This window comes from Prionailurus viverrinus, chromosome A1, assembly GCF_022837055.1.
Source record: "Prionailurus viverrinus isolate Anna chromosome A1, UM_Priviv_1.0, whole genome shotgun sequence".
In the NCBI taxonomy this organism is placed as follows: domain Eukaryota; kingdom Metazoa; phylum Chordata; class Mammalia; order Carnivora; family Felidae; genus Prionailurus; species Prionailurus viverrinus.
Window position 1 is genome coordinate 219828272 of NC_062561.1, and position 19827 is coordinate 219848098.

Below are 19827 nucleotides of genomic sequence, written 5' to 3' on the forward strand. Positions count from 1 at the left end.
CTTATCTAACATCATTTGCACCATGCAAGAGAAAATTGCCCGAGAAAAAACAAACTGCTCAAACCCTAGACAGGAAAAGCATATTCCTAGACAGAAAATAGATGTCGGCCTGGGCTGGATGGAAGAAAAGGGAGAGAAGTCTATGAAATTTAAAAGTAGAGAAAATTTCCTCTCCTTTTTCAGGCAGGGGAAAAGAAAAAAAACATAGAAAGAGGACGATGAGGTGCATCTAGATGGAGAGAACCACGCTTAACATTTGAAAATATTTCCCATACACAAATTAGAGACATGATAAAATAGAACATCTTCTGAATCTGAATTATGTGAGCATAAGAAATTCTTAGGTGTTACAAAGAAAGAAACCTTCTGGCTGGTGGGTTTTTTTTTTAAACTTTTGTTTGTTTTTTGGCAAGTGTATTATAAGAAAGGTTTTATAAAGAAATAGAACCTGAAATAGGTAAGTAACCAACATTTTGTTTTGGTAGAAAAAAAAGTTACAGCAATCTATACAGGAATATATTTTTGATTTCATTTTTAGCATGGAGAATATGCATAGAATGTAAAATATAAATAAATACTCTTGACTGCTTTGGGAAGAACATCTATCGTGAATACAATGATCCTGACAGTGGATAAGCTTGGGCTCTAGATTTAAAGTGTGGATGAATTTCTGTATACACTTATGTGTCTCTGGGGAAGTCATTGAACTTTTTAAATCTTCTCTGTTCTCATTTATATAATGGGGATAATAATCTTATCTACTAAATAGAAGGCAGAATAACTCAAGCAATAGCTTTCAAATATGTAATATGTAATAAGCAACCAACACATTGTTTTTTTATTTTTTTTGAAACACATTAGTTATTTTAAAAACACATTAGCTTTTACTTTTAATTTTTTTATGATTAAATTTCCTGGATTTTTAGTTTAAACATTATTCTATTGGTAATAAGGAATAACAAAAAAGTTTTCAATCTAGCAAATGAAATTACCAAGTTGCTCTCCAGTGAAAAATTTCTTAGCTCTAAGAAGTGTGAAATTGAATGGAGAATGGATGATATAGTCAGAAAAATCAGTTTATGGCTTTAAAAACATGAATTGGACATTGTTCATACTAATAAATTATTAGATAATATCCTGACTATGACTGTAGGAAAAACTATGGAAATGTTGAAAAAAGATACTCACTATCAAGGCGCCTGGCTGATTCAAACCGTGCAGCGTATGACTCTTGATCTCACAGTCGTAAGTTTAAGCCTCACATTGGGCATGGAGCCTACTTAAAAATAGAAAATAAAAGATACTTGCTATTTTTTCTTTTTTTTAACTTTTATTTAGTTTTGAGAGAGAGAGAGACAGACAGACAGACAGAGCATGAGCAGGAAAGGGGCAGAGAGAGAGGAAGACACGGAATCCAAAGCAGGCTCCAGGCTCTGAGCTGTCAGCATAGAGCCCCAGGGAAGCTCGAACTCATCAACCATGAGATCATGACCTGAGCCTAAGGTGGCTGCTTAACCTACTGAGCCACCCAGGTGCCCTGATACTTGCTATCTTATAACGGGAACATTGCCATTTGATTTTTAAATCTATTTTATAAATAAAAACCTCAGGATAACTCAATATTTTTGGACCAGTATATATTTACCAGTATTTTATAACTGTATAAAAATATGTAAAATTGTGTTTAAAATATTTAAGTTAATGTTCCTTGGTCAGTTCTGAAAATTAAACTACACTTTGTATCAGAAACATGCTGAGTGACCATATAATGAACATCAGATATGCAAATTTGCCTTGAAATTATGTAATTTACTTTTTAATAACTCATTGTTTAAGATGACAGTATAGAGGTGCCTGGTCTGCTCAAGCAGAAGATCATGTGACCCTTGATTTTGGGGTTGTGGGTTTGAGCCCCATGTTGGGGGGAGATTACTAAAAAATGAATTAGAAATTACAATGTATAATTACCAACTCATGTTATCTTTTCATATATAATTATATATAAAGCAATCTTGGATAATATACATTTTAGCAGTTAATCTAGAAGTGATTTCACTGTATCTTCTTTCCTAAATCACATACTTACAAGTGTTTTTTAACACTTTTTCATTTTTACCCATCAAAACATTTTGAAATTGACAAATGAAACATTTGTCGATTAATTTAAAATTTATTTCAGATAATTTTACCATCTTAACAGCATAGTGCACAATCTGAAATGTTAAAATCTGAGTTGTTTTAATCCAATCTAAGATTGAAGTAACTATTGTGCTTCTCAAATATAAATCTTTTCATTTCAGAAAAGGATAAAATATCACACAAAACAAAAATCTGAAGCTTCTTATTGACTTATTGGGGGGGGGGATACCATTAGTTTATTATAAAAGAGAGACATGCAAATTATCTACATGATGAATAATTTCACAGCTTCAGTGGAATGGGCAGCTTTCATGTGATGCCAGTTCAGTAATGGTTTATTTCAGTCCACATACTTTCTGAGAATGTCACTGTCTCTACATAAGAAATAATCCTTGTCAACCAGAACTACTTTGGTGTCTCCACATTCTGGGAGAAGAACTTTATCTATTTCCAACTTTCATGCTAACTGGTTGAAGTTCTCCACCCTTTCCTTTAGAGCCCAATCCAACAGCTAACTGCTAGTGCTTGCAATAGTTTTCCTTAAGATTTTTCTGGAAGCATGATGCCTCCTTTGGTTACTGTTAAGCTGCACTCTTTACAACTAAAACTCAGTCAAGGAGGGGAAGAAATTTTTTAAAGGCCTGTCCTGCCATAACTCTGGCCGCCACAGTTCATAGTCTGCTCTCAAGCTGCTGCAGCCACAGGAAGACCTACAGTTTCACCCTTGGACCATGTGAACCTGAAGCTTTTTAATACAGAATGAAATTAGGCATCATAAATTGGACTTTTGAAGACCCTTTTAGAAATTACAGATAGCAAATTAAAGGCAAGTCAAGGGGCGCCTGGGTGGCTCAGTCGGTTGAGCGTCCGACTTCAGCCAGGTCACGATCTCGCGCTCCGTGAGTTCGAGCCCCGCGTCAGGCTCTGGGCTGATGGCCCAGAGCCTGGAGCCTGCTTCCGATTCTGTGTCTCCCTCTCTCTCTGCCCCTCCCCCGTTCATGCTCTGTCTCTCTCTGTCTCAAAAATAAAATTAAAAAATGTTAAAAAAATTAAAAAAAAATAAAGGCAAATCAATTTACCCCCAAAGCGCTAAATCCAAGAATTGTTAATGAAAATATAGATATCTGCCAACACTAAATAAGATGGAATTATATATAAATGACACACAGATAGTATGCAAAATAGTACGTACTATTTGTTCTCAATGATTTCATTTATATAAAGTTCAAATTTTGACAAACCTAATCTATAATCCAGAAGTCAGGGTTATTAAACTACTCTTTGATATGAGTGTGGGATCTCTGCAAATGATATTTTTCTTTTTACCTGTTCACTCTTTTGTTAGGTGTTAGTACCAGGAAGGTGGCACTGAAGGAAGACTGGACAGCAGGGGGACAGAGAAACGATTTTCTCCATTTTTTTTCTTTGCTTTCCTAACGGACTTAGCACAGAAATGGCTCCTTACTCAAGCAGTGGTTGCTTTTTTCCTAGCACTTCCAGAAATAGCATCATTGCATGTGTGTGTGTGTGTGTGTGTGTGTGTGTGTGTGTGTGATTATAAATACTGACAGGTCCCAAGATCTGCATTCACCAAACTGGAGACCAGGAAACCTATAGAGTATTTCTAGTGCAAATCCAAAGACCTGAGGCATTCCACTATAAGCCAATGGTGGTTCCAGTCCATAAGCCTGTAGACTAGAAACCCAGGAAAAATTGATGTCTCAGCTCAAGGCAGTCAGACAGGAGTTCCCTCTCATTCAGCCTTTTTGTTCTGTTCTGATGTTTAATTAATTCCATGAGGCCCACCCACAATCTGCTGTACTCAGCTCATCAATGTAAATGTTAAACTCATTCAAAAACATCCTCACAAAAATATCCAGAAAAATACTGAACTAAACATCTGGGCATGCCATGGCCCAGTAAAGTTGACACGTAAAATTAAGCACTACATCCATTCTTTTTTTTTTTTTTAATTTTTTTTTCAACATTTATTTATTTTTGGGACAGAGAGAGACAGAGCATGAATGGGGGAGGGGCAGAGTGAGAGGGAGACACAGAATCAGAAACAGGCTCCAGGCTCTGAGCCATCAGCCCAGAGCCTGACGTGGGGCTCGAACTCACGGGCCGCGAGATCGTGACCTGGCTGAAGTCGGACGCTTAACCTACTGCGCCACCCAGGCGCCCCACTACATCCATTCTTTAAGTTTCTACATAGTAATAACCAAACGCTTTCTCCTTTGTCACTCCACGTAGTAACTTCTTCCTGAAATTACTATTTCAGTGTTCCCTCATGTGCCTGTTTCACATTTCATTTCTCCAATAACTCATATTAAATCCACATATTAACCTCTCTGGTTTGACATAATTAACTTAGATTTTGCTTTTCTGATGAGACGTGGCTGGCTTATCATATGGTTCAAAGAGTGGTCCCAGAAAACAGGCCCTTAAAAATGAGATCCAGGAATTCATTTACATGTGATCCTTGGACTTGATATCAGTAACAGCTAATGAGAAATGGGATAATAGCAATTAGTGACATATAGTAGTAGCATTATGAATAATTAATTCTGAAGCATGAGTCTTGATGATCAAAGAAGTTGCCTGTTCTGGTAAGAATAATGACTACCAGCACTGTGAGATGCAGTGGCTTTTCCTGACCATCCTGGAAAGCTTACAAGTCAGGACAGTGGCTGTCCGGAGGACTGTAATTGGGAGAGGATATCAGAATTGTTTAGATTTTCACAAAGTCATTTCCTTAATCTGATTAACAGATAAAAATATTTATTCCCTTTGTGAAAATGAATCAAGGAGTGAAATTGCTTATGAATTTTTCTTTATGTGTTTCATATTTCAATAACATATCCAAAAAAAATAATCATGTCAGTAATGTATTATAACAAACTGAATTAACTAAAAAATTACTTGAATCCATAAGGAGAAAAAGAAACAAAAGTGAAGAAAGTTTTTTTTGTAGTGATGTGACAGTTTACAAACGTATAATTGATAGTCTTTAAAAATCATCAATTATTAAAGATTCAGACAAAGATACTCAAGAGATACTAAAAATCATTGTGTGAACGAATGTTTGTTAAAGAAAAGATTCTTTACATGATCTTAAAGAATAATCCTACAGTTTACTTCTTAATTACAAATTGAAAAATATACTCTAATAATAATGAAATCTGTCAGTCTCTTCCTTAACTAAATGTTCAATTTTCCATCACAAATGTGGGACACCCTCGTATGCATGTTGGATAGAAGGAGTTCGACAGCATCATCTATTTAATATGATTTTAGAAATTATTGACAGAATCTAGTGAAAAGGAAATAGATAATTCACAATGCAGGACACGTTTTCAGTGTAACTGGTGTGTACTTTTCAAAAGTCATGAAGAATAGAGAAGAGCAATGGTGATGATGTAGCTTGGGCAAGATAAAAGAGACATCACAGAAACATGCTGTATAGGAATCTGGACGGAAAAATTAGAAGATAAAAAGGGAATTGTGGAGCTAGCCAAGGAAAATAGGGAGGTCTATTTGTTTGGTTATATTTTTATGTCGCTTGATTTTTGTAGGTAATTTATAGTAACTTTATTATGGTTACATAGACCTGATGGCCTTTTCCTGAGACATACATGGATGGAATTTCCTCCCATCTTCAGTGATTTGGCAAAAGGAAAGATAAAGAGAGGAGGGACAGGTGTGGCAAGATACTAACATTTGATGCATCTGTTTGAAGGGTGTATAGGTGTTAACTGTGCATTTGAAATTTAATAAAATAAAATAAATAATTTAATAAAAAATATACACACTTATTTTCCTCCTCAGAGATTTTTAAAAATGTTTTTAAGTTTATTTATTTATTTTGAGAGAGACAGAGACAGTGTGAGTGGTGGAGGGGCAGAGAGAGAGAATCCCAAGCAAGTTCTGTGCTTCCAGCGCAGAGTCTGACACAGGGCTCGAACTCACAAAACCGTGAGATCATGACCTGAGCCAAAACCAGTTTACAAATGTATAATTGATAGTGATAAATACAATGATTAACTGGCTTAGCATTTTTGTATCTCTACCAATATTAAGTTAATACATGAGGTCTAGATTTATATAAAGCCTAAATTTCATGGAAGAAAATATGAGAATGAAACACTTTTCAAGTTCTCAACTGAATATATAAATTGAGAACTTAAATTATGTATTTATTATTCTGAAAATACTAAAGCTATTAAACAACATTTTAAGAAGTGACTCATGTCTAAAATTAAACTTTTCACATATGACAGTGTCACATACAAAGAAACAGAATAAAAAATAAAATTATTATGGTGGACATCTTTCTTTGTGAATAAAGTTAAATGTTTATTAAAAATAATTTTGCTCTGTTTAGAATGTAGTAAGTTATAAGTGACTGTCACTCCTACTATAACAATACGATCAAGCCAAATAAATTATAAAGTCATAGCTTTCTCTTCCCTGTCAGAGCACGAAGCATTTACAAAATCTAAACAAAACAAATTCTAGAAAAAGAATTGCCCTTTATCAGGGATAATATTCCCTTAGTTACTTATCCCAGAAATCTTCTATTCTGGATGCAGAACAGAATGGGAACACATGGGAAAAGAAAAAGAAAAGGGAGAAAAACAACCGATTTTAAGGGCTATGTGTCGGTGTGTAGGCCAGCATGATGAATTAGAGCCCTAAGGATTCCCAGCCATGGAGTGAGTGTCTTCCAACTTGGCAACACTTTCCCTGATGGTCTTCACCAAGTACATATGAAGAGAATGCCAACAGGTGGGCACCAGGAACCAGAGCTGACACAGTTCTCCATAAAGTGGCATAAGGCACTCAAGCACTTAAGGCAACAGCCCAAGTGTCAGGACAAGGCAGAAGAGCCGAGAAACACTTTCAAAGCACCAATGGCTGGCACTGAGTGCCAGGCAGTAGCCTGATGAAGGCCATGAACAGGCGAGTGTCATGAAGAGAGGACATATGAGACAGTTAAAAACTGAGCAGAGCAGAGAGCATAGAAAACACCCACACTGAAAAATCTAGAAGTAGGTTGAAAATCAAAAAGAATCTCCCACAGTAGAGATGAATTTTATCAGAGCTATAAATCCAAGTGAGATACTCAGATCCCATTCCTATGAAAGGGCAGGTACGGATCATGGTCTCAAAATATTTGAAGTGAGTGGTGAAGTAAATTAACAAAACTTGTGTAAAAAAAAAAGTCAAATGCAGCTAAGCTACTGACTAGATGTCAGTCATATAATCTAGCAGCCTGATAGAATATGGGGTATGTTCTGGAAATCACATTTTTTGTGTCAACCTCCACCGTTTGTTCTTTTTAAAGACAGTAATCTACATACAATTAACATTGTGAAATTCCAAAGTAACACAAACATATGCCCATATTCAAGAGAGAAAAGTTCAAAAGAAGATTTTGAAATAATCAGAAAAAAAAAACTTTAAATAAGTCTGAAAAATATTAGATAAAAAGTTTGGAAAAAGTTGATACATAAACAGATGGCAATTTTCAATGTAGAAATGGAGACTATTAAAAGAAACAAATGAAAAGGCTAGAACTAACAAATATAATAATGTTAAAAACCCATTATTGAAATTCAGAATGAGACACAACTGAAAAAAAAAGAATCAGTCAACTTAAAGCCAATCTATAAATTATGTCAAAGATGAAGAGTAAAAACAATAAAATTAAAGAGAATACTCAAGATCTGTGGAAAACATCAAATGTTCTAGCATTCATTTAATTTGAGTCCCAAGGGAGCAGAAAGAAATTGGACCCAAGACATATTTAAGAAAAGAGTGGCCAAGAATTTTCCCAAAGTGTTATAATGACTCAACTCAAAAATTCAGGAAGCTCAGTCTGTCCATAACAGGATAAACACAAAGAAAATCAAACGACTCATCACAGTCAAAGGTCTGTGCACTAAATACAAAGAAGAAATAACAGAAAATATTGGGTAAGGACATATTGCAAATAAATAAGTAAACAAAAATGATGCTTAAAGTTTTATCAGAAAAAAAAAATCTGAGAAAGAAGACATTGGAATTATATCTTTAGAGTGCTGGGGGCAGAACAGAATTCTTTTATTTTTCTTTTTTTAATTCCAGTTAGTATACAGTGTTATATTAGTTTCAGGTGTACAATATAGTGATTCAATAATTCCATACATCATCCTGTGCTCATCACGGTAAGTGCCCTCCTTAATCTCCATCACTCGCTTAAACCATCCTCCCACCCAGTTCCCCTCTGGTAACCATCAGTTTGTTGTCTTTTGTTAAGAGACTGTTTCTTGGTTTCTCTTTCTCTTTGCTCTTTTGTTTTGTTTCTTAAAGTCCACGTATGAGTGAAGTCATATGGTATTTGTCTTTCACTTACTGATTTCACTTAGCAGAGTGCACTCTAGTTCTATCCATGTCATTACAAATGGCAAGGCTTTATCCCTTTTTATGGTTGAAAAATATTCCATTGCATATATCTACCACATCTTCTTTAACTATTCATCGATTGATGGATGCACTTGGGCTGCATCCATATATTTATGTTTTATTTATTATGTAAATAATGCTGCTATAAACATAGGAATGCATGTATCCCTTTGGACTAGTATTTTTATGTTCTTTGGGTAAATACCCAGTAGTGTCACTGCTGGATCATAGGGTAGTTCTATTTTTTTTTTTTTAATGTTTGTATTTATTTTTGAAGGAGAGAGTGAGACAGAGCATGAGCGGGGGAGGAACAGAGAGTGGAGACACACAGGCTCCAGGCTCTGAGCTGTCAGCACAGAGCCCAATGTGGGGCTCAAACCCACAAACTGTGCGATCATGACCTGAGGTGAAGTCAGACGCTTAACCGACTGAGCCACCCAGGCGCCCCATAGGGTAGTTCTAATTTTAACATTTTGAGGAAACTCCATGCTACTTTCACAGTAGCTGTCCCTGTTTGTATTCTCCCCAACAATACATAAATACACCTAGAATTCTTTATCTTAGAACATCATTTTTAAAATGAAGCAAAATAAATACATTAAAATAAATTTTAAAAATCTACTTTAATTGTCTCAGGAGAACTGTGCAACAATCAATGATGAAAATGTCTCTATTCTGAAGTTAAATGACACCAGATGGAAGTCCAAATGTGTAGGAGGAAATAAAGATTAAAATAAAAGGTAAATATGTAAATACATGAATGAGCATAGCTAATCTGCTCATCAAAAGACACCATGAGAAAAATGAATGTATAAGCCACACACTGGAAGAAAATATTCATTGTAGGTTTATCTGAAGAAACACTTATTTCTGAGATATAAAGAACTTTTAGAAATCAGTATTTAGAAGACAGCCATTGAATTTAATAAATAAATAAGTAAATAGGTAAACAGTGCAAAACTTGAGCAGATGTCACTAAAAAAACATATACAAATGTTGAAAAAGCACATGAAAAATTATGAATATCATTAGTTATCAAGGACATGCAAACTGAACCACAATGGATCATGCTTTCCTACCACTAGAACAACTACTATTAAGCAAACTATTATAATGCAAAATGTTGGAGAGGATGTAGAACAAGTTAACTTCTTATATATTGTTAATGGGTGTGTGAAAAAGGAAATGTAGTTTAAAAAGACAATGTACTTATATGTTCTGACGAAGGAACAAAAAACCCAATTTTTACTCAGTCTTATTCATAGTAGACCAAAAGAGGAAATGGTTAAAATTCCAACAACTGGGGATGATAAAAATTCTAGCATTTTCATAGAATGTAATGCTACTTAGGTATAGCAAAATATCAACTACTGCTACATATTATAACACGGATGAATTCCAAATACATGTTATCTTGAAAACATGTTGAGCACAAGAAAACCCAAACCTGCATCATATATGTATTAGTTATCTATTGTTCTTATCAAATTACAGGAATACCTAGTGGCCTAAAACAACAATATCTTATTTCACAGTTTGTGTGGGTCAGGAATCTGAGCACAACTTAACTAGGTACCTCTGACTTCAAGTTCCCAGCTTTGCAGTCAGTATTGACTGGGGATGTGGCATCTGAAGGCTCAATAAGGGGAGGATCTGTTTTCAAACTCACTCATGTGGATGTTGGGGGAGTTGTTTCCTGCTGAAGTATTGGATTGTGAGTCTTCCTTCAGTTCCTTGCTCTGTGGAGCTCGGTGGAGGCTGACTTTCTAGGGAGGTAGCGAGAGCTCCCAATGTAGAAGACACAGTCTCTTTGTAACTTAATGTTAGAAGTAACCTTCTTTTGACATATCCCAGTCACTAGAAGCAAATTACTAAGTCCAGCCTACACCAAGGGGAGGGAAATACCTCAGGGCATGAAGATCAGGAAGTGGGAATTATTAGTGGTCATGTTAGAGACTATCTACTACACCTATGATTCCATTTATATAAAATAAATGGACAAGCAAACTGATTCATGCTGACTAAAATCAGTAAATGGTAATGTTCAATGAATGGCAGGCAAAGTTTAGCCGGAAAGAAGAATGAAGGAATTTTCTGGATTACAGAAATGATCTCCATCTTGGGGGTAATAATAGGGTGTTTGCAATTTTTAAAATTTAGTACATTGGTGAACCTGAAATATTACATATATATATAATATTTTAGTATTATAATTATAACATATATAATCTATAATAATATGCATATAAATATTATATCATATGTAATGTATACATATTTCCTTTTATCATTTATACTTTAATAAATTATGAAAACAAAAACAGTACAATTAAAAATTTGAACTATTTGAATATTGTAGAACTAATAAAATCGAAATTATTTAGATGATACGAAACGTCAATATATTACGTTTAATTTTCTGCAAAAAGTATCTACCAATTTTTTGTTGAAACATACTTTTATCACAACATATTTTTTCTAAACATTAATATTCACTTGGATTCTAGTCTCATCAAGAATGTATAATAAGAATTTCTGTTAAAAGAATGTGCAGCAATATTTGGCATATATTGGTAGATCATAAATGTGTTTTTTAGCCTAAATGTGCATAGAGGTGGTATTCACTGCATGTTTATGTACGGATGGATGTACATATGTATCTGTCACAAAATTCCAAATTACATATAAAAGGGTAAGTAAATATACATATTAATAATGTAGCTTTCCTGTTCTTGCCTCATATGTACTTTCTGTTCTCAGCTCATTGCAAAACTTCCCTTCCTATCAACCACATGTGAGTTTGTGATTTTTTTCCTGATTACCTTTTGTTACCTAACAAATGACCCTGATTTAAGGTATAAAGCACCGTTTGATTATGGCCATGGTTTCTCTGCATCGGGATTTAGAGGGGACACAGTAGGGACAGCTTGTTCTTGCTCCACAAAGACTGGGTCCTCATCTGAGAAGACTCTAAAACCTGACAGGGACACAAATGATGCGGCTGAAATTAACTGAAGTTTTTTTCTTTTTCTTTAATATGTCTGATGACAGGGCTGGGATTACTCTTAGGCTGAACTCAGCTGGGACTGTTGATCAGAGTACCTACATGAGGTTTTTTTTTGGTGGCTTGGAATTTCATAGCCTGAAATGGGGGCCAGTAAGGGAACATCTGGAAGGCCCATTAAAAGGGACTATTCTTTCTTTTTTTTAATATTTAGTTTTGAGGGAGAGAGAGACAGAGAGAGAGAGAGAGAGAGAGAGAGAGAGAGATAGGGCATGAGTGAGAGAGGTGCAGAGAAGGGGACACAGAATCTGAAGCAGGCTCCAGGCTCTGAGCTGTCGGCACAGAGCCCAACGTGGGGCTTGAACTCACGGACTGGGAGATCATGACCTGAGATGAGGTCGGACGCGCGACCAACTGAGTCACCCCGGTTCCCCACACAGGGACCATTCCAAAAGGGACCAAGATGAAGCTGGAGGGCCTTTTGTAATCTTTCTTTGGATGTCATAGCATTATTGCTCCTGCTACACTGTATTAATCAAAACAGTCAGAAGCTTACTTCAAGAGGAGTTGACAAAAACTCCAACTCTATGAGAAAAGAGGCAAATAAGTCATAACTTTTTTTTTCTGCTGCTACTACCTCATATGCTACTACATACCTCATGCTTACATATCACACCCAGGGTTGTTAGGCAGTTAGTTAGGCAGGAGGGAGGAGGGATAAAGCAGGTGCTGGCCACACCCTCAGTGCTACCCCTGAGGAGATGCCTTACAAACTTTCATTTCCAGAACATTCCAAGGTAAAGGACTGTCCCAGGTGATTCAACAAATAACCTCCTCTTACCCCACCTGAACATATACCAGCCCTGAGGGCATCCATTGGCTTCAATTAATCTAACTGAAACAGAGGCATGAATACTACTCTGAGGAACACTGGCAGATGGATTTTACTCAGATGCCACCCTGCAGAGGATACAAATACCTCCTCATGCAGTTGAGACCTTCATAGGATGGATAGAGGCATACCCCACACAGACCAAAAGGGTAATTGAAGTAGTCCTCAAACTTCTACATGGAAATAACCCCCTGATTTGGCCTCCCAAAGTCACTTCAAAGTGACAATGGACACTCGTTTGTGGCCACCGTAGTTCAATCTGTCTCCAAAGCACTGGGTATCAAATACCACCTTTATTGTGCTTAGAGGCCACAGATATAAAGGTATAAAGGGCCAGCCTATACCCAAAAATTATTATTAAAAACATCACGCAAGAAATATCACTAAACTGGAAAGAAACCTAGCCACGTTCTCTTCTCTGTAGTCAGCTCCTAAGGAGGCCCTGGGTTGAAGTCCTTTTGAGGCCCTGTGCTGGCAACTCTTCCTCACTACAGACTTCTTGGTAGATCCAGAGACCCTAGGAATACAAACTCATATCCTCTCTCTCTCCAAATTTCAGCAGGCTTTAAAGGAATGCATCCTAACAGTTTCCACTACCAAATAAGAGACACCTTCTCTATTTGAACCTGATGACCAAGTTCTAATCAAAATCTGAGAAGATGGCTGCCCTAAGTCCAAACTGGAACGTACTTACAAAGGGCCTTTTCCAGTTCTTTTGTCTTCCCCTATAGCCATCAAGGTACCAGGAATCCCTAGCTTGATCCATCATTCCAGAGTTAAACCCTGGCATCAACCCCCAGCAGACACCACAGATGTCTACTCCTAGTGAATCCCTCGAACACTCGAAGTTAACTCTTCAAAAAGATTCTTCATGGGGGCATGAGTGGCTCATTCAATTAAGCAACTGAATCTTGATTTTGGCTCGGGTCATGATCTCGTGGTTCGTGGGTTCAAGCCATGCATCAGGCTCATACTGACAGCGCAAAGCCTGCTTGGGATTCTCTCTCTCTCCTCTCTCTCTGCCCCTCCCCCATGCATGTTTTCTCTCTCTCTCTCTCTCTCTCTCTCTCTCAAAATAAATAAACTTAAAAAAAAGATTCCATGAAAAATAAGTCTTCTGTCTTTCTCTGTGTTATCTCATTAAGGAAAGAGCTTGCCAGGGGCACCTGGATGACTCAGTCAGTTAACCCTCCAACTTTGGTTCAGGTTGTGATCTCATGATTCATGGGTTTGAGCCCTGCATTGGGCTCTGAGCTAACGGCTCAGATCCTGGAGCCTGCTTCAGATTCTGTGTCTCCCTCTCTCTCTGCTTCTCTCTCTCTCTCTCTCTCTCTCTCTCTCTCTCCCTCAGAAATAAACACACACACACAAAAAGGAATAGAGTTTGCCATAGCCACCTTATCCTTTTTACAGCTCAATTCTTTGTCCCTGATTTGGGATCATTTCTCCTCCAAATCCTTTACTTCCTTCTTTGCCTTACTTAAAAATCTCCATACCAAGGGAATACTTGTCTTCCTGGGTCATCTGTCCACAACTGTTTACAATTACACCCTTACTTCCTTTAGTCCCCTCATTCTAGGGGCTCTCTTAATGTTACTCTTTAAACCAAAACTAATCAAAATGTTGGTATTCTTTGTCTCCTCCAGGTTAAGTGTAGTCAATTTCCAACTGGTCCTCAAGCAAAGATACTAACCTTAGATGCTTACAACTCTTGGTTGATCACCTCCAGCCACCACTGCCTTCTCTCTGGACAGTCAGCAAGTGATAAACTCTCAAAACCTTCACAATGCCTCCTAACAGCTTGAAGAAGCCATTATCCCATTTCCCAATGATTTGGGGTTCAATCACTTGAGGATGGAGTGTTAGGCAGTTAGTTAGGCATGAACAAGGAGGGATAAAGCAGGAGATGGCAACACCCTCAGTGACACCTCCCAGGGTTGACAGCCACAACTTCAGAGCCACCTCTATGGACTTAACAGAACAGGTAGGGGCTAACCACAGAGCTGGCTCAAAAGCCACAAGAGGACTTCCAATATCTGAGCATGCACACAAAGGGTACAACTTGCCTTTAAGTACCTTTAAAGTCACAACAAAAGCTCATTAGACACTCATAAATGTACAATACATAAATAAATACAATTATAAGAGAATGCATCATGGGTAGGTGCCATGTGCAGAGGCCAAAATATTCTATAACCACCAGCTTACAGTCAAAAATGTCAATCAAAGCCAAATTTATGTGTACACAAAGCAGGCTTAAAAGGATGAAGCTAGAGCTTCTTGGGGCCATTGCCACTCTTGCTCCAACAGTGGCCCACTTTCACTCTTGAAAGTGTAACTTATCAGATCAATGAATTTTATCTCCTCAATCTTGTCTCAGGTCTCCAATCCTTTGGTGCATCTGGGACAAGCATTGAGTGACCAGGGAACAGAGTCACTATGTGTTGATCTGCATTTATCTTGTATGTAGGTGTTACTTGTAGCAGCTCTTTGTTCTTATAACAATTCAAGGATTTTGCTTGATTCTCTGTGAATATTGTTCACTATTAGACCCTTTACTACTGATCTGCAATTCCTTGAGCTGACAGATTATTTTGTTTTCTGTATATAAGAAAAGCATAACTCATCTTCCTATCATATCTCCATCAATATGATAACCCTATTATTTTGTGCCCTGAATGACCCATGTAGATCTTGGTTTCCTTTTCCCATGTTCCACTCCCTCTCCTCCACTCTATCTTAAAGAGTCCTTCATAAAAACATCTTTGATGTCTTTCCAAATATTCTACAAACATTTTGCCTAATGAAAATAAAAAACTGTAGCCTATAGATCCAATTCCTTCCTTTTCATCATGCTTCAGAAAAAGGAAGTCATATGAAAATATATCTCAACACTGAAATTAACCTTAAAAAAACATTTACATTTATAAAGGATTACTCTGCTCTACTTCCACAACTTCCAGTTGTTTGCATCCTTGCAAAAAGGCATACCTTATGTATCAGACATCTATAATTTCTTTCTCTAAGGATTAAAAAGAGGCACATTTCTGTCTACCAAGACTCTTATGCTACCTACCATTCATGGACTTATATCCCAGTGCCATATAACCTCACAAAATAAACAACACAAAGTTCTATGTGTGATTTATATTCTTTCCTCAGACAACTCAGCAGTGATAAATATGAGCCTCAATTTGATAAGTAAATACAGCAGCTTGTTTGTTTTTTAAATAAAATAGATAAGTGTTTGACAATCCAATAAACAAAAAATGCAAAACTACCAATGGAAACAGAATTAGAAATGAGAAGTGCAGAATTATATATGAGGAAGACAAACTGTAAAAAAAAACAAACAATGCAAGGTGCAATAGATGCCAAAATCTAGCTGATTTTTAAGTATAATTTTAATGATCAATAGAGACTTTGTATTAGCCATGATTTGTGCATGTGGATGTATAATTTTGAAATATATTTGAGATAAATAAATACTGAACATTTCACATTCATTTTGTGATAATTAAGTTTTCATTCCAAAACTCTTAAAATGCTTGAAAAGGATAACACATATAAAACTAAGTTACAGATTTATCTTTATACATTTATATATATATGAATATACATTTAGTTTCATGCATTATACCTATTACATAAAATTCTAAATAAAATCTTATGAAATTAATTTAACAGATAATTTACATATGTTCCACTCCTAATTCAGAAAAGAAATATTATTTCGGAACAAAGATAATATTAAATATAGCAGTTTATAGCAGTAGATTCAAGGGCAAGAAGAAGAATCCGATATACAAGCAGACACTGAGTAAATGTCACTCAATGGTTCTAATTAAAACAACAACAAACTTTTAAATAACTGGGGATCCAAACTTACAGAGAATACTAATTGTTCATGATAGGCTTTTTCTTTCCTTCTTCCCTTCCTTCCTCCCTCCCTTCCTTCCTTCCATCTTTCTCGTTTTCTCCTTTTCTTTCTCTTTTTCTTTTCCTCTTTCTTTCTCTTTCTTTCTTTCTTTCTTTCTTTCTTTCTTTCTTTCTTTCTTTCTTTCTTTCGTTCTTTCTTTCTTTCTCATCTTTATTAAATTCCCCCTCCCCCACCAGACACATATCTACTAAAAGAAACATGTTTTCGAAGCCTGACTTCTAGATACAAATGGACGTGATACTAAATTCTAGATGGAAATGGAAGTGCAGAGTGTCAACTTCCTGCTGGGTTTTACATTTTATCCATGTTTTTAAAACTTCCTCCTACATCCTGTTGTTTTTAATGTGGATCACAACATGTAGGGCACATTTGTTTTATCATTAGAATAGAAGGACTCTGGATCTCTGAAACCATGGAGCATTAAATCAGTCTTTTACTTTTAAGACAGTGTATTACTTTTTTACACAAAATACAATTTGCTTACATTTTTAAACATTTAAGTGGTTGGGAATAAATGAAATGTGAAATCTTGATAGATATAGAAATTATGAAGTTGAAACCCAGGGAAAAAAGGCAGAAAAGAAAGGGAGAAAAATATTTTAAAAGGTGGTTTGGATTAATTTTTAAGAACTAGAAACGATGAAAGTGGGCAGTTTCCAGTTGAACAAAAAACAGCAATTACTACAAGAAAAAGAAAAGGATAGTGTAAACTACACAATATTTATTCAACAAAGTTATATTGGTATAGATCATTGACATGCTGTACTTAAAATATAACGTATGTCTAACTTTTAGTCAATCATAATGGCAATTATTATAGTACTAATCATTCACTATTTCCAGGAAACAATACACGTTTTCTGGTTTTTGTAGAAGTAATTTCAAAATTTGATGCTTGAATACCAAATCATTTTAGATAAAATGTGATAAAATAAAGGACTACCCTTTAGGATGGAGAACTCAAACAAGATTATAGTTTAATTATCAGTAAAATTGTATAATATACATGAAGTTTTAAAAGAAACTATTGCTCAAGTCAAGTAGATTATAACAAGGTCAATACCATGTTAAACAACTGATTTCTATTACATATTTTTGAACTACAAGAGGAAGAAAACAACTAAGTATACATTCATGACTGCTTCATTGATTTTTTTTTTTACTTGTGAAAACACAGACTTTTGGCTTAAATGAAGATTGAGAGGCAAACAGTTATCATAATCCTTGATTAAAATGTTAATAATGAGGGGCGCCTGGGTGACTCAGTCAGTTAAGTGTCTAACTTCACTTCAGGTCATGATCTCATGGTTCGTGGGTTTGAGACCCATATCGGGCTCTGTGCTGACAACTCAGATACTGGAGCCTGCTGTCTGGCCTACTGGATTCTGTGTCTCCCTCTCTTTCTCTGCCCCTCCCCCACTCACATTCTGTGTGTGTGTGTGTGTGTGTGTGTGTGTGAAAAATAAATAAACGTTAAAAAAATGCTATAATGATGCTGAGAAAAAAAAAAAACAAACATTACAAGCCAGAATTTGGCTAAAATTTGAGATTTCTTTGTGACATGTATGGTGTGTAATTGAATGCATTGCTAGGAAACATGATCACAGCTGTGCTAATTACAGTGACAGTCTTTAGAATATTCAAATATCATTTATGATATTTTCTGGAATCTTTGACAGTTGGAATAATTTAATGAACCGTGTTTCAAAGACCAGCCTATAACTACTTTCAGAACCCAATGGCAAGAATACTACATGCAAAGCACTAGATTTAATTTAGACATATTCAGTAGAACAAATAAAAACAAAAGATCTTTTTAAAAAGGATCAAATCATGGCTACTGTTGGGGAAAACTCTGAATAGCCCCGGTAGGCTCTCATTTAATGTGAACTGTTGTTTGATATTTTTTTATGACAACATACACTTGCAAAAAACAACCCTATGTATATTTTATTGTGTGACTCTTAATAGGCTGAAAATATTTTTAAAGATGGAAAAAGTTATTTATAACAAAAAAAATGTTTATGAAATATTGAACAGAGTGGCATTCCAATAGATTATAAGTAAATTAGAATAAATGAAATCCTTTGCATGACTATTAAATAGAAAATTCACATAAACTAATCCAAAAAGAAATGTTTAGTGAGACTATAATCAAAGTATAGTCTCAACAGAAAGGAGAGGAGATGTAAACACAGAGCAACATACTGCTTTTTTAGAAGTTTTCTTTATATTACCCAGGATTGAAATTCTGATGGAAAATTAATATTCCATGGATCTAGATGTTATGTTACTTTAAGAATCAGTAATAGTTTTGATAAAAGTAAATTATATGCTAGAAATAAAACAATAATAATAATGATATGAAATATTTTTATGAAGATCCAGGAATCATTTGTGGATCTAAATATTGCTTACTAATTCTATTAACAAATCTGATTATAATCCTCAGCATACAAAATTTCTCCAAATTGAAATTATAAGACAATTTTTAGAACTACTGTGACACAAGGCATATCTAGTTTGGTGATATATCAGTTTAACCCAATCATGTGAAAACCTTATCACAATATAATGAGATTTTGTGAACACTAAGGCAATATAATATACACTAAAATAAATTATATCAATTTTGATTTTGGTATTTATCCAAATGCCCTCCTATCAATACAACATCTAGGTATGGGCAATTGCTCTTTACCACCTCCCTTAGCATAAGAAATACTTCACAAACAGTTAAGAACAGTTATATCAGTGTCATCATATACTTCAGTAAAGAAAGCCAATTAATTCAATAATGGTTTTATTCCTCCCCCCATACAATTAATACAAACAAATGAAAACTTCTGGGAATCCATTACACCAAAGGAAAAAATCTGACATTTGTGTATATGTTATTATAAATTCAGTCTAAAAAGTAATAGTAAAGAAACAGAAGTATTTTGTGCTAATATGAATGCAAATTTTTGTGCTAATAGGAAAATTTGCGTTTTGATGGAACACAGAATAATATGAAAACATATTTTTATTGAATTAAGGAACTTATGAAGCAAAAATGTACTTTGAATGGATAGTGATATAAATATGCAATTCATAATTGCCTCAAAAAAATAGCAAAACCTTTTGATTTTCTACCTACTGAGATAAAACTGTTAGTTGTTTGACCAGAAGCATATTCTTATGTAAGTTAGTTACAGAAACTGAACATAAAACTTTTGTAATAGTGCAAAGTGGGATGAAAAACAGCGTGGACAGCAAGTTTTCTCTTTGCTGCCCATATATGTGGAATATAAAAACAATCAAACAAAAAAACCCTGCAAATCAATCTAAGATCTACAATGGCATTGGATTACTATTGAACTGACCCTTTTGTAAAAAAAATATTTATGGAAAAAATTAGGTATT

At 35.4% G+C, this 19827-nt stretch overlaps 1 pseudogene; it reads right to left on the reverse strand.

Annotated features, from left to right (window-relative positions):
- Window positions 1-2479: 2479 nt before the first annotated feature.
- LOC125176360 (10 kDa heat shock protein, mitochondrial-like) lies at window positions 2480-2792 on the reverse strand (annotated as a pseudogene).
- Between the last annotated feature and the right edge of the window lie 17035 nt (window positions 2793-19827).